Below are 16,049 nucleotides of genomic sequence, written 5' to 3' on the forward strand. Positions count from 1 at the left end.
ATGATTTTCAGAACTTCTTTTAGTTAAGACCTTCCAGATTAGTATGTGACCAAAAAGCATCTCATTTAAAAACAATCCGAGATACAAAGTCCTGTTTGGTTTCAACCAACCATAAATTGGAGCCCCAACCCTAGGAGTTCTGAGCTTCAGCATAGAACCAATACGATCATTGCACTGGGGAGCCTCCTCATGGTGAGGCTCCGCCGATTGCCTATGTGGAAGAGTGTGTGGCGCAGTGGTTGGAGCTTCAGCCTCAGCACCCTGGGGTTGTGGGTTCAAATCCCGTGCTGCTCCTTGTGACTCTGGGCAAGTCACTCAGTCCTCCATAGCCCCAGGTACGTTAGATAGATTGTGAGCCCACCGGAACAGATAGGAAAATGCTTGAGTACCTGATTGTAAAACCGCTTAGATAACCTTGATAGGCAGTATATAAAAACCTAATAAACTTGTATGTAAGAGATGGCTACATTTATGCTACTAAACAAAGCTAAGTAAATCTTTTAATTACTCCAGTCATTCATTGTGCACGTGTGAGAGTGCAGAGTGGTTCACTGGAAAGTTTATCTTGTTTGCAGCCGAGTTTTATCAGTATACCTGCAATATTGTTGGAATTATTCTTTTTGTTCCTTCTTTTTTTCTCTCTCTTGTTTGTATGATCTTAACTCCACAACTCATAACACATCCAAGATTCTGCATCATTCATTTGATGTCTTTGGGAAAAAGAGGAGAAACATTAACATTTTGAATTCCAGGAAATGGAAATATTGGAGTAAGAACAATTCATAAAAGGGAAATGTTAAAAAGTACAGTACGTGCTGTTTAAATTAGGATTTGCATTTCTAAAGACGCTATTCTGATCATGGTCTTCATGTACAAAACATTTTTTTTTCATAGACAATTTGAGAAATCCTTAATATATCCACTTCAGATTCCATAACAGCAAATGATTAGTTTGTATTTAAACTGTAATGAATTTTCACTGACAAAAATTAATATGGAATCTTTAAATCGTTTTGAAGGCTAATGGCTTGCTTTACTCTGAAGAGTGAATAATAGTGAAGGAAACTAGTATTTAGAACAGTGTGTGTATTCTTTTTATAGTATAGTAGAATTAATTGTGAGGTTACGGTAATTCAGACTTTTGAGAATATACTTGGTTTTTGGGGGGTTTTTGGGCGGGGGGGGAGGGGGGTTTCTATACGTTATCCCAGAAGATGAGGTAATCTAGAAGTGCATCACATAAATGAGTATGTTACGGATGTGCATATGACCATTATAATTATAGTATTGTGCAGTAATTTCCTTGTTTTCGCATACTAAATTGCGCACTAAGAATTTTCTAAAAATATTTTTGGGAGGGAATGTAGTATGGGCAGGAATGGATGATTGCATGTGTTAACTGGTTAAGGCAGCCATATTCAGGAGCACTTGTCACCTCCTAAATTTGCAAGTCTCACGTGCTAATGGAATATTAGCTCATGATCTGCAAAACCAAATAAAGAGAAAGACTTGCAAAACAAATATGCTAAATTTGCAGGTAACACGCAGGGAAAATTTCGCATTAAGCTATATTACTTGCACATTTTAGTATGTTTTAGTAAAAAGGACCCCTTAGTGTGTAGTAAATTGATTTTAAGGCAATCTAATGAATGCTCATCCTAATAGATGTGAGTTTTAACTTCCAAAATACATCACAGGTAAAACTGCATGAAGGGCACATAAAGATGCTGACAACTTATGTTCATTCTTTGCTGTCTTCCTCCATTGACTTATCCCTTTCAAAAAAGAAAATTATTTTATAGAGCATGGCTTTTTTTTTAAATGCAGCAATTAACATCTAGATTATAAAAGAGGAAAATACACACTGGAGTAAAGGCCTCTGGTTGTCAATGACACTGGAAAAGGTAAAAGTAGAAATGGAACCAGCTTTCTTTCAGAACTGCTTTGTGTTGGGGTAGCTGTGGTGCTGAGGAGGAGTTCAGTGTGTGGCTTGTGGAATTTGAAGATAAGAGAAGAAGCTATGCTCCTTTCAAATCATGCCCTGAAGGACACAGCCCAACAGAATGCACCTTACTGACAGGCTGTAAGTATGGAAGAAGAAAGATGGTTGTAGTAGCAGGCAAGATATAGAATAAAAATGGAGAGGATTAGTTTAGGCAGGGGAAAGCGACAGAGAACAAAAAAGCAAGGTCAAAAAGTGCTGGTCCAACCACTGAGTGAACTAGGGGTCTGCTTGGGTCAGCCTAGTCACTTGAGAAAAAAGAAAACCTAGAGTATAAGGCCTCAAGCACATGTCAGTGCTCAGATACCTGCTATATCCCCTTCTCCGTCCAACAGAAAGCTTTGCTTTGATGGGTATAAAAATAATATGACTTTGAGTACCAGAATCTGCTCAAGGCCTCTTGCTGCATACTTATCAGATCTGCAGAATGGCAGCAGCAGAATGGTGATGCAGGCCCAGGTCTACCAAGGGTAAGTTAAGGGAAGAAGTGAGAAAGATACCGAATGGTGCAGGGACAGGGCTAGGAATGAGAGAGGTTCTCTTATGTGTTTTTTTCCTCTTAATTATTTGGATCTTTCCGAGTGGCTTTGGCATTAACAAACTCAAAATTTTCCTGGCTGTACCCCCTGTCATTGGAATCTTAAATTCTCTGCCTCCGTATGCTAGTAAGGTGATATAATCTATAGGTCCGAAATGGTCTAACTAGACTCGTGGAAAGGCAATTAGCAGGTAAGAATAAATTTCACTATTTGACTGGAATGGTATTCACTCATTCTGGTGACTTTTTATTAAACAAAAAAACAAAGCTTGTTAATGTATATCAAAACTTTGTCAACAGATTTCAAAGGATGAATTCTCCATTTTCTGTCTACAAATAGGATTGAGTCAGACCCACAAGAGGCAATGTTATTTTTTGTTGCTGGGATGGGATGTTTCTCCCAGAGCTCAGAATTAGTGTAAAGCATGAACATGAGCGTGTGTACCCCTTCCCATGCACAGCAGTCTTCTCAGTTTAGCTGTTTATGCCAAATGGATCCTCAAATAAAGCTCTCCTAGACTGAAGAGGTTTTATGCCTTCATCTTTGCTTTACAATTTTTTGTCATACTTCTCCTTAAAAAGAGTTATTTTATTTCTTTTGTTTTTCCGAAGATGTCCTAGATGAAGGATTCTGACCTTGCCCACAGTGTGAGAGAGATCCAGAACTTCAACACCCATCCTACATGACTGGTTGATTTGTCTGATTACATATCATAATCATGTGGACTGCAAGCATTGCAGCAGGATGGTGCTGCAAGCTCGAATGACTGCCTAAACCATTTTCAAAATCACTATGAGGCAGAGGAGAGGTTCCTGCTTTTTCAGGAGGAAAGAAGAATGTCTGCTGACACTGCATGCTGGTACATCTTGCAGAAATTGCCTCTACCTCCTTGCATAATGTCTTTGAGTCAAGCTGTGCAAAAGAAGTAGTGCCAGGATTCTTCAAATAGATGTAATCCTCCTTGGAAATTTCTAGACTTATAAATATAGTCCTTTGCATGTTTACACAGGTCTAAGGTCAATGCATCCTCATAAGATTCAGATGGCTAAGTGCAGATGTGGTTCTTCAGAGCAGTGCTCCTAAGTGCATCTCTGTGCAGCTGTTGCCTGCACTGTCCACATCAAAGAGACTTCAGCTGGATGGTAGTGCTGAACTTTGCCCTACTCTGCCAATGCAGTCGTCCTGTGATCTCTTGATACAGATAGGCCAGTGCTGAACACTGAAACATCTGAGCAAGTTCCGAGAAGGCTGTTCTAATGCAAGAATCTCTACACATGCATATCCAGTGTACATGTCCTACTTTCCTGTTAATGTAGAGTTATTTCCTACACAATGACTGACCAGTCATCAATGCACATCTACAGCAAAAACGTTGAATGGATTTGTGAAAAGCTACTATCAGTGCAGTATCAACCTTTTCTGATGCCATCCCAGTTGACTGGTATTCTCCTACACAGAGGTTCACTTGCAAATCACAATTTCCCACAGTCTGTGTTGTGGTTTTTTATTGTTGTTTTTTAAAATCTGTCCTCAGTTTACTCAGAGCTTTTCCAGCAGTGCTCTGGAAGATTATCTAGATTCAGAGTTCATTCCTGTGGAACAGGGATTCTCTACCTAGTCCAGGAGACACACACAGCCAGTCTAGTTTGCAAGATATCCACAATGAATATGTATAAGATAAATATGCATGCACTGCCTCCATTATGGGTATCCTGAAAACCTGACTGGATATGTTCTGAGGATTGGGTTGAGAACCCCTGCTCTGGAATTTTCCTTTAAAAGAATAGTTCTCTGTGCAAGAGACAAAGCTCCTCTAGGACTTATCTCCTGCAAGAAACAAAGCCCTCTATGAAAATGTATCTCTTATCTGAGATTTGTTCAGACCTTCAGCAAGAAGTAAAACTTCATTCAGATTTGTTTTGCCTCTTAAAAATTTGCTTCTTTAAAGATATAGGCCCCCCTTTTACAAAGCCTAGCAGCCGAGTGCCATGTAGCAAATGCTCAGAAGCCCATTCAATTTCCTGTGGACGTTGGAGCATTTATTGCATCAGGCCATGCTTCCGGCTTTAATAAAAGAGGTGGATATTAAAGGAGTTTAAAGATGTATCATTGGATGTTAAATTGACTTGTTTACCCTACTCTTAAGAACGTAAGAATTTCCATACTGGTCCATCAAGCCCAGTATCCTGTTTCCAACAGTGTCCAACCCGGGTCCTAAGTACCTAGCTAGATCCCAAATAGTAAAACAGATTTTATCCTGCTTATCCTTGGAATAAACAGTGGATTTCCCCACACCATCTCAATAATGGCCTATGAATTTCTCTTTTAGGAAATTATCGAAACATATTTTAAACCCGTAGGGTATTGTTCTCTCTTTTTTTTTTTTTCATTTAACCTTGAAATTATCTGTGTCATCCTAACCTAGAAATGTGTATGGTCCTGCTCATTTTGTTCTGTCCATGATCACTGCCATTGATGGTTGCAGAGGAGAAGTGCATGGTATAAGAAAACCACCATTCTCCTCCATTTGCAAACTTTGCTCATTGAACGGAGAGGGTGAATTTTAAAAAAGGTGATAGTGGGGGGAAGAGTGATGAAAGGAAAATGTGAGAGGGAATGAGCATAAGGGTAAAGAGCCTGGTGAAATCAAGAGCTTGGGTGCACTGTTGTCATTATAGGAAAAGAACTTTAAGAGATTGCCAGTGCACTCCCCTCACCACCAAAAAATTATGACCAAGTTTCATTGAATATACTGCCCTAGAAAAGCCTTCAAAGCTATCTATCTAATCTATTCAATAGATATGGGGAGGAAATACATCCATTTATAGGAACCTCCCAAGCAAGCAGCAAAGGCATGACATAACCAATCATTGATTGTATGCATCCTTAAAGAGTAAAGTATTAAGTACAGAATTAAATTTGTTACTCTGGTTGAGTTGAAAGTGATTTATATGCCAGCCATGATGGGAGTCACGAGGGGAGGGGGCGGCTTTGCTTCCTTTGAGGAGACCTCACAATTTCTCTGGGTTCAGTTTCAATCTAGGATAGCTTATTGTTGAATGTGTAGATTTCCTGTGGATTATTACAGTCTAGGCCAACCAGAATCTGGATATCATCCGTATATATCTAGAGAGTTAAGCCTAGGAACAAGATTAGATAGTGACTTGGGGATTCCTGGGGACTTAATGGGGACTTGAGGACTATTGGATTAGTGATTCAGGGATTGGGTATATAGGTGTGTTTAGGTAGGGTGGCATGGAAGGATATGTAAAGCTGTGAAAGAAGTAGAGGGGCTTTGAAAGAGATAGGTCTATGAAATGTTGAATCAGGGTAGAGTAGAATAGCTAGGGTGAAGGTAAATAGGGATATGGGAAGCTAAATAAGAGATAAGAGACAAAATAATAGGCTGGATGTCAAGGAAGGGTAGAGTAACACCGAAGGGACTGGTGGGGTAAGGTAAGAGATGTAGAGGAAAGTGAATAAGGGCTTAGGAAGCAATGAATATAGAAAGCTGGAAATGGTAAATATGGGACGGTGATTGGAGGAACATAAAACTAGAGGGAGGGAGAAACAGAGGATGAAATGGGTTGACTGGGAGAAATAAGAGTGGGAGTGTGTGGCACAGTGGTTAAAGCTACAGCCTCAGCACCCTGAGGTTGTGGATTCAAACCTGCGCTGCTCCTTGTAACCCTGGGCAAGTCACTTAATCCCCCCATTGCCCCAGGTACATTAAATAGATTGTGAGCCCACCGGGACAGACAGGGAAAATGCTTGAGTACCTGAATAAACTCATGTAAACCGTTCTGAGCTCCCCTGGGAGAACAGTATAGAAAATTGAATGAATGAATAAATAAATAAATAAATAGTATGTGGATATGAGGTTAAAAAAGAGGAAATTGAGAACAGAGGGATAGGAGAAGGGCAAAAGAATGGAAATTTATCCATGATAGATTTGAGAGGTAGAGAAGAAATGCAGATAGAAAAACAGAAGATGAAGGTAGATATGGCCTATCCAGACTGCCTATCCATGCCACCTACTGTCCCTTAGAGATGCTATGTATTTGTCCAAAAATTCCTTTAATTCAGATAGTCTCCATCACCTTCATTGGGATGAAAGGGAAGAAAATCAATATCGGACATAATGATAAAGAAGGAAGAAAGAATATAGAGAAATTTAAATGGAAAAGAGATTTTGGAAATGGACTTAGGGGACACCAACAAAAGAATGGAAAGTCTGGACCATCCCAGTTTTATTTTTGGCTTTTTTTGCTTGCAAAATGTGAGTTTTGGGAATGTGCATTTCTTAAATCTTTCTATTTTGCTCAGTATGGGAAAATGCATTTCTATTTATACTTATTTTGTGTTATACTGGTTATTGAAACTGGCTTTCAGAGTTTCTATTTCAGGTTTTGTCTAAATGTTGCCATTTTAAATATTTGATCGTTTATTTTGTAATTGGTGAGAGTTGGTCTTTTTTTCTGTGTGGCTGCAATGAGGGATTCTGCTAGCATATTGTTTCTGTATGGAGATCTGTAGCAGGTTTACATGTTGTGTTTTCTAATAGGAGCATATTAGTTTGCCATGGTGCCTTTCAAAGGTACAGTTCTTGGTATTGGTTTCCTGAGAGTTCATTCTATTATATGGTAGGTTTGCTATGTATGGTCTAAGTCTTTTTTGCAGTGTTTTGTGTTACTTCATAAAGGGAGCAATTCTGTAACCTAGGATTAAGAATCTGGAGAGTGTGCAGTAGAAGACTCTACAGAAGAACACAGGTGTGCGTGTGTCCCAATGTCAGAAGCTTTTCAAAACCCGGACAAAGTGCCGGGTTTTGAAAAGCCGTCCAGACCCCCGGACATGTCCTCAAAAAAGAGGACATGTCCGGGGAAATCCGGACGTCTGGTAACCCTAGATCTAATAAAGTTAATTTACCTAACTAGAGACGTTGAACAGGATGTCTGTCTTTTTTTGACTGGGATACAAGCAAAGGGCCCATTTTACAAAGCTGCAGTAGCGATTCTTCTGTGGTAAGTGCACTGAAGCCCATAGTAACTGAATGGGCTTTGATGCATTTGGTGTGAAGGTCACTGCCACAGCTTTGTAAAAGAAGCTCTAAGTTTTGGCAGGCAGAGAAGAGAGTGAGAAAATTAGGAATTTTTGTGTGTATATCCAAGTTTTCAAGTCAAAAGCAATTTTTGTGTGTATTTCCGTATTTCCAAGTTTCCAAGTCAAAAGCTTAGTCCTGAAAAATGTATGTAAAATTGTTACTTTCCCTGGATAAGGGTGGGAGATAAACAAACAACACAAAAACAAATGTACTATTATTTTAAAATATTATTACTATTATTGACAGGTGTTACTGCAAGATAGAGAATGACACGGTGACAAAATTCATCACTGTTCCTGTCCCCGCAGATAACCGCGGGAAATAATCCCATGTCATTTTCTAGTGTCTATTTCAACCTCAGTCCTTCTACACCAGCATTCTTCAAAGCAAAGCTTGCGGGTCAGTGGTTGTGGCCATTCATACTCTGATTCTTCCCTCTCTCCTTAAAGAATGACATGAAGATGGTTTCCCGCGGTTATCTGCGGGGACGGGAACGATCATGAATTTTGTCACTGTGTCATCCTCTACTGCAAGATGCTATAAAAATTGGATAATTCCAATTTTCAAAATGACATCCTTCGGGAAATGACCATTCATACCATTTTGCTGAAATGGATCTTTAGTGTTAAGTAGATAAAGTTGCAATTAAATTTTTGTGACAAAATAAGGCATGCAGCACAAAGCGTTTACTAAGGGAGTTTCCTAATAAAGGCTGGACTAATGAATTTTCAATAGTTACACTAAACCCCCCTTTCACAAAACCGTGCAAAAGGTTTTTAGCACCCACTGAATGCGCTGTTCCGACGGGCATAGAGCATCGGAGCAGCACTCAGCACACCAGCCGGCGCTAAAAACCTGTTGCGCAATTTTGTAAAAGGGGGAGGGGGATAAATGTTTAAACAATTGCAAAATATTTTGAAACTATATAAGGGATCCCATTTTTTCATGACATTATGTATTTCTCCAGTTTCTTGAAATTTGTGATATAATTCCCAAAGGATAGTATAGTAGTAGTTCTGAATTTACAGCCCTCCACCTTTCACAGGATATATGCCTTTAAGCCTGAACAGCTAAGTTCCACTGGGCATTTATGTACCTTTTGAGTAAGGGCTTTGACATGGAGAAGGATTTGTCTTGACCTGCAAAATTTTTCTTCAAAGCAAAGCGTTACATGTAACATTCTTAGTTGAAGCTCTGGCAGAACAGAGTTACAAAGTAAAACAAGAATGTCTAACCTTGCTGGGACATCCTTATTTCCTTTCTGGACCTCAGTCTCTCTTTGGACTGGTTAAGGTCTCCCTGATTCCACAAAGACACATTGTATCTCTTTATCCAAGAGTTTGAATTTTTCTTTTTTTACTGATTTCTTCCTTCCTCCTCGGGTCTTCTTTGGATTCCAAGGCGACTGCCTAGGACATCAGATTTTAAAGGCATCAATTACTTTAGGGCAGGCTTGTCTAACCTGTGGCCCAGGGTCAGAAACCAGCGCTCCAGGTACTTTTTTTCTGGGTCTTGGAAGCTTGGTAATTCATGTGGTGCTTATAGCAAGATTTCTGCTTCCCTGCCATGACTCAGATCTCTCTAAATTTGAGCCAAGCAATGCCGGAAGTTTGGCTTGGTCTTGCGGTTTCAAGTCTCATGAGACTTGAAACCATGAGACCAACCTGAACTTCCGGTGCCATGCAGCTCAGACTTGCAAAGAGCCGAGTCTGGATGGAGAAGCAGGAAGCCCATTGTTTGTTCTGTAACTGAAGCCAGGCGAGGGGAAAGAGACTGGGTAAATCTTGGGAGGCAGTGGGGATGGGGTTACATGAGAGAGAGAGAGAGAGCATGTGGACTGGATGAAAGCTGTGGGTACTGGGTAGATGAGACTCGGAGAGAGAGAGACTGGCTGGGCGGGGACGACACACTGTTGTATTTTGCTACTATTTGACAAAAGATGTGGCAAAATACAATCGTATGTTTTGGCCCTCTGAATGTTTGCAAAATAGAGAATGTGGCCTCTAATAGAAAAAAGGTTGGATAAGCCTGCTTTAGGGCCTTGTGATTTGCTGATTTAAAGGGACACCAAGTTTAAAGGCCAGCTATGGTTTTTCTCTGTTCCTGGCTTTACAATGATTGGGATCTCCAACACCTCCCCACCCCATTGTCTGGGATCCAGGGCTGTGGAGTCGGTAGATAAATGTTCCGATTCCGACTCCTCAGTTTTTTGTACTTCAGACTCCGACTCCAGGTACCCGAAATTTACTGCGACTCCGACTCCACAGCACTGGTTAATTTTCAGATCGTTAAAATGGAATGTCAAGTTGAGAGAAATGAGCATTTTCGACACCACCTTCTTTTTGCTTTTAATCAAAGTTCTAAGGCCGCAGAAGCTGCTCGCAACATTTGTGCTGTGTATATAGTGGGTGCTATAGCTGAAAGAATCGCTCGTGATTGGTATGCCAAGTTCAAAAATGGAGTCGGTAGATAAATGTTCCGACTCCGACTCCTCAGTTTTTTGTACTTCTGACTCCGACTCCAGGTACCCTAAATTTACTCCGACTCCTCGACTCTGACTCCACAGCCCTGCTGGGATCTGCTGTCTTGTCTTTCCCATGGGTGCCAAAATCTTAAATCTGGCCTGTGGACTTCTTGAGACAGCACTGTTTGGGTGGCTTTCTTCTTTTTCCTTTGCCCATAGCTGGGTAACTCTGGATAAGAACCTGACTTGCTTCTTGCCATCCTTACTTGGATACTTGTTCACACCTGTAGCTCTTTCCCCATGAGAAACTTATATAGAGCAGGGATACTCTTCACTGCTTGGTCCTGAAATGCTGAAAGCACCTTTAGAGGCACTGTACTTTAGAACCTTTGGCAGGCACTGAAAGTGAGGGAGCTTGCTTCCTTCCTCTTCAGCTCCCTTTTCATTTTTTGTAGAGATAAAACTCTCTCCTTTTGGTGTAATGGAACTAGAAAAATGAAATTCTGGCTATCTTTCACAGAGTCTAAGCCTCTGCCCATCATTCTTCACCAGACCTTTGTGGCTACTCCAAAGCCAGTCTGTCATTCAGTCTGTCATTACATCGACAACCAAACTTTGTCCACTACTGGGAGAGACACAGATCTTAGTAAAAGAGTAATAAACCTCTCTCATGAATATTCTTAAGATACATATTTTTCAGTATGGATAATGGTGCCATGATCAGATGTTCATATATATCCAGTACTGCTGCCACACAATCTTTTTTGTTTTATTTTATTCTCATTCTCATTATCAGCATCCATTTCTTCTCCCTTTATTAGCACATTTTTCCTCATTCATAGCTTTTCTCGCATCTTTTCAGCTCTCTTGCCTCGCTATTCTAATTTGTTATTCTAGTGCAATAGGGATGATATGCTGAACGATAGGGTTGTCCATTCCTGCTTATGAGCTTTGTGCAGAAGATATCAATCACAACTTTTCAGCTCTTCCTCCTCCTGCCAAGTCTTCTACTCCCTTCAGTTCTTCCTTCCGCAGATGAGCATGAAGGTGTCGTGTTGATTTTCTCCCTTTATTACTTTATTATTTTGCAGTGTTTTCTTTTTTTTTAGGGTTTTTTTTAATCACAGTTATTAAGCAGCTCAAGGAACTGCTGAGCCTGTTTTAGTCAGTAGCTCCTCTGATAGCCATCTACTGCAAACAGGGCATGTATCCACAGTATCCTGCCCTGAGCAGTCCATCCCACCAGTTTTTGAACAAAAACGAGGTATTTTGAGGCAGAAGCTTTCTATTTCAAATTGGGAAGTCCAAGATGGCTTCTGCAGCAGCGATTTTGGTGCCAAAAGACAAACCGAAAAATAAAAAATGGCAATTTTAGGATTTTTTTTAGGTGGTGGGACCCAGGACTAACCTCCCAAACCACCCAAAATGCAATTTTGGAGACACTCCCCCCTCCCCCCCCCTGAATCAAGCTGCCAGGCTGGCAGCCTGTTCATTGTGCCATGCTGTGTGCTGGAAGCTGTAAGATGGAAGTTGTAAAAGCGTCGGGGAGATCCTCTGCCTCATCAAGCATTGGAACCTGGACTGCCTGTTTCTTCTGACAGCCTCTCGGGCCCAGTTTCCCAGCCAAAGACCTTAACCCCCTCTGGATCCTACAAACGCAAAATGGGGAGAGAAATGCAGATGGCCCTGACCCTGAATAGACCGCCACGCAGTCTGTGCTCAAACCCGCTAGTGGACTAACCTGAGATGAGCTATGCTCCCAAGGGAACAGTCCCTGAGTTCCCAAACTGAATGCAGGCTGTCCAGGTGGGTGCACTACCAAGCAGTTAACTCCCTGGAAGCAGACTCTCTTCCTCAAGAGTCTACAGTCTCCCGCAGCATGAGCTGTACCTCAAGACAATCCATTCCAGCACGAAAAATAAATCGTGCAAACGGAAAAAATACTGAAGTTAAAGTAATAGAAACTCTAGCAGAAAAGACTAGCTCCTACTGTCTCACTTGGCTTTAAATCTACTTGGCACCACTACATCCATTAGATTTCATAAGTACTTTATGTGCAGAGCCCCTATGTATTTTATTTAGGCTTTTAAGGTGTTTGGCTAGCCGTTTTGAAAAACTATTTAATTACAAAGGTACTTTACAATTATAATCTTGCTCCTTCATTTGGAAAGAAGGTACCGTAATTGATCAGATGATAGCAGGTGTGATGACGCAATTTTCTAACCTACAGTTTATAAAAGCATATACATTTTATTAGGAACCTATTTATAGGTTGTTCAAAGTACATTATTTTATTTACCCTAGGCTTTTGTTTCCTTTTGCAAAAAAAAGTTTCTACATGCAGTTTTTCTGACACACATTTTTTTCTGGATAAAGACTGAATGCATGGCAGCGTTTTCCTGAATGTGACTTAGCTATATACATTGCTGTTTCAACTATGTGCATTTTTAAACATTATGGGGCTCATAATCAAAAAAATCCAAACGTCTAAAAAGTGGCCTAAAAGGGTACTTGCACGATCAAAAAGCCTGATCGTCCAAGTACCCATAATCAAAGCTGGTTTTAGACATATCTAAAACCAGCTTAGGCCTTTCCCCTGCCTCTAAACGCATAGAGCGAAAACAGGCGTTTTTAGAGGAGGGGAAAGGGTGGGAGGTGGGCCGACTTACACCTAGGCGTACAGCAGGTATAACCAAAAGTTTAGGCAGGTTGTCTAGTCGGCACTTATACATTTTGACTTAGACCAAGTTAAAACAGGTATAAGTGCCAAAAAAGGCCGCTGAGCTGATCGCTGCAGCTCAGCGGCCCCAGAAACCTGCCTACCGCCTACTGCAACTATCGCTGCAGGAGAGATGGCTCATCTCTCCTGCCGTGATGGTGATCGCCCACCCCCATCCGAACCGCGGCACTTCAGGGTGAGCATTGCAGCAGGGCATCTCCCCTGCTGGTGATCCTCACCCCGAAATGCCGCAGTTCGGAGGGAGCTGGGCGATCACCATCGCGGCAGGAGAGATGAGCCATCTCTCCTGCAGCGATCAGCCCTCCCCCTCTACGATCGGGCAGGAGGGAGCCCAAGCCCTCCTGCCTGGCGGCACCCCCCCTGCCGATTACGATCGGACAGGAGGGAGCCCAAGCTCTCCTGCCCGGCAGCACCCCCCCACCCCACCCCGATTACGATCGGGCAGGAGGGAGCCCAAGCCCTCCTGCCCAGGCGAACCCCCGACCCCCACCCCCGCTAAGATAAGAGCAGGAGGGATCCCAGGCCCTTCTGCCCTCGACGCATCCCCTTCCCACGAACGCCCCCCGAACCCCCGATCGGCCCAACTGCCGACCCGCGAGACCCCCCTTCCCGTACCTTTAAACAATGTCCGGACGGACGGGTACCAAGCCCATTCGTCCGGCAGGCCAGCCATTCCAGGAATGGCTGGTCTTAGGGCCTGATTGGCACAGGCGCCTCAAACCTCGCCCACAGGTGGGGCCTGAGGCGATTGGGCCAACTGGAATCAGCCCAGTAGCCTTAGGCCCCTCCTGTGGGTCGGTGAAGGTGCCGATTGGGGGTTCGGGGGGCATTTGTGGGAGGGGGGTGCGTCGTGGGCAGGAGGCCTTGGGATCCCTCCTGCCCATATCTTAGTGGGGGTGGGGGTAGGGGGTTCACCTGGGCAGGAGGGCTTGGGTCCCTCTTGCCCAATCGTAATCGGCGGGGGGGGGGGGGCTGGGGGTGCCGCTGGGCAGGAGGGCTTGGGCTTGCCTCCTACCCGATCATAATCGGCGAGGGGGGTGGAGGGAAGGGTGCCGCCGGGCAGGAGGGTTTGGGCTCCCTCCTGCCCGGTCATAATCTGTGGGGGGATGGGGGTGCCGCCGGGTAGGAGGGCTTAAGCCCCATGTTGTTTTTGACAAACACCGGTTACAGAATCCAGCTTTTAGGCTAAGGACTGGCTCCTCCTTCGCCTAAAAGCCCTTGTTTTGGGCATTTGGGACTTAGGCTTTTTTTAGGTTAATTATATGGTGTAAGTTTAGACGTAGTGGTGGTCTGGGCGTTTAAACAGCTGAACGTAGAGGCAGGCCATTATTTTTTTTTAAAACCTCCTTTTGGATGTTTTTTTTTATTATGCCCCTCCACATTTAAAGACCATTTTAAGTTATATTTGAGCATCCCGTTAAAATGATAATTTTATACAACAAAAGTTCAAGCCTTCTTAGCCATTTTAGAAAATGAAAATAAATGTTATTTATACACTGTTTTTTATAGAGTCCAAGTCAATCTGCAGACTTAATATGTATTACAGAAAAGAATTAGCATCATATCTATGTTGTTTGAATGTTCTAATGTAGGGGTTTTCAACCCTGTCCTGGGGGACCCCCAGCCAGTCAGATTTTCAGGCTATCCCTAATGAATATGCATGAGACATACTTGCATGTCTGTCCTATCCTAGGACAAGCAGGCAGCATATTGTCACACATGGGTGGCGTTATCCATGGAGCCTGGTACGGACAGTGTTAAAAACTTGGCCGCCAGCAGCACTAACTTTTACCAGCTCTGCAGGCAGCCCCCCAGCGTCCTGCGCTGATGGAGGTGTCCTTGTAGATCCGATAAAAACCAGAGGGAGCCGCAGTATGTGGCAGGACGAGCCCCTTCAGAGCCCATGAGGAACTGTGAGAGGACTGAGACTTAACCCTTCTACCATGGGCAAGAGAAAAGCTAAACTTCATCTTCAAACTTCAGGTTCTGGTCCCATGGACCGTTTATCTTTTGACTTCATCTCCACCAGGGATAGAAGAGCAGATAACCTAGTAGTCCCACGACCTAGTAGATCACTCCATACTACTCCAGATACTAGACGCCATAGGGATCTCAGGTATGGTACTCAACTGGTTCCAAGGCTTCCTTAAAACTAGAACATATAAAGTAAAGTCAAAAGATCTCATATCGGACCCTTGGTCAAACCCCTGCGGAGTACCGCAAGGATCTCCATTATCGCCCATACTATTCAACCTCTTCGTATCCTCACTGGGCACTACCCTAGACACCCTAAATATAGTATCATTCAGCTACGCAGACGACATAACAATCCTTCTCCCCTTCAATATTCAAGACCCCAATTCATCAGGACGACTGAAAACAACATTGGAAACTGTAGAAACTTGGATGACGAACCACAAACTGAAATTGAACACGGATAAAACCAAATTCCTTCTGCTAGAAAAAGACAAAGAACCAACCTTATCTGAATTGGTGGCAAATGCAATCAAATACCCAATACAGCCCTCGTTCAAAATTCTGGGAGTAACGATAGACAGGTGCTGCACAATGCAGATTCATACCAACAAAACTATCCAAAAAGCTTTCTACACCATGCGCAACCTGCGGAAAATAAGAAAATTATTTGACAAAGTACATTACAGGATCATAGTCCAATCACTTGTGCTAGGACTTGTAGACTACTGCAACAGCCTTTATCTACCATGCCCCACTTACATGATCAAACAATTACAGATAGTACAGAACACAGCTGTCAGACTCATCTATTCGCTAGGAAAATATGATCACATCACGAATGCCTATCTCGACTCTCACTGGCTACCGACACGAGCAAGAACCCAATTCAAACTATACTGTCTATTATTCAAAGTACTAAACGGAACAGCACCTTTCTACCTAAACAGCCGCCTACACCGAAACCTTTCACCCAGAGTAAGGAGAACCCAGATCCCATTCACCTACCCCCCACTCAAAGGCACAAGACGCAAAAAACTAGATGACAACCTACTTGCTACACAGGCCATGAAAATTGACCCTCACCATCTCCAAGTTGCTGATCACAACTACTGACTATAAAGCGTTTCGAAAAGATATCAAAACCATACTATTCAAAAAACACATCCCAACAATATAATCTACCATCATCTTCTATCCCCTTCACAACCTCCTTCAATTCCTCT

General features: G+C 42.6%; 1 protein-coding gene across 10 annotated transcripts in view; it reads left to right on the forward strand.

Moving 5' to 3' along the window:
• The window catches only part of ATF2 (activating transcription factor 2), a 185,134-nt gene that overhangs the window by 6,931 nt on the left and 162,154 nt on the right, over positions 1–16,049 (forward strand). For 2 of the 10 annotated variants that reach the window (XM_033945188.1, XM_033945190.1), the window contains exon 1: positions 3,785–4,000. The exons of the other annotated variants lie outside the window; for them this stretch is intronic. The gene's annotated coding sequence lies outside the window, so the exon portion shown is untranslated. Of the gene's footprint in view, positions 1–3,784; positions 4,001–16,049 lie in introns of those variants that run through there. 10 annotated transcript variants of the gene reach the window in all.

This window comes from Geotrypetes seraphini, chromosome 5 (assembly GCF_902459505.1).
Source record: "Geotrypetes seraphini chromosome 5, aGeoSer1.1, whole genome shotgun sequence".
NCBI lineage: Eukaryota > Metazoa > Chordata > Amphibia > Gymnophiona > Dermophiidae > Geotrypetes > Geotrypetes seraphini.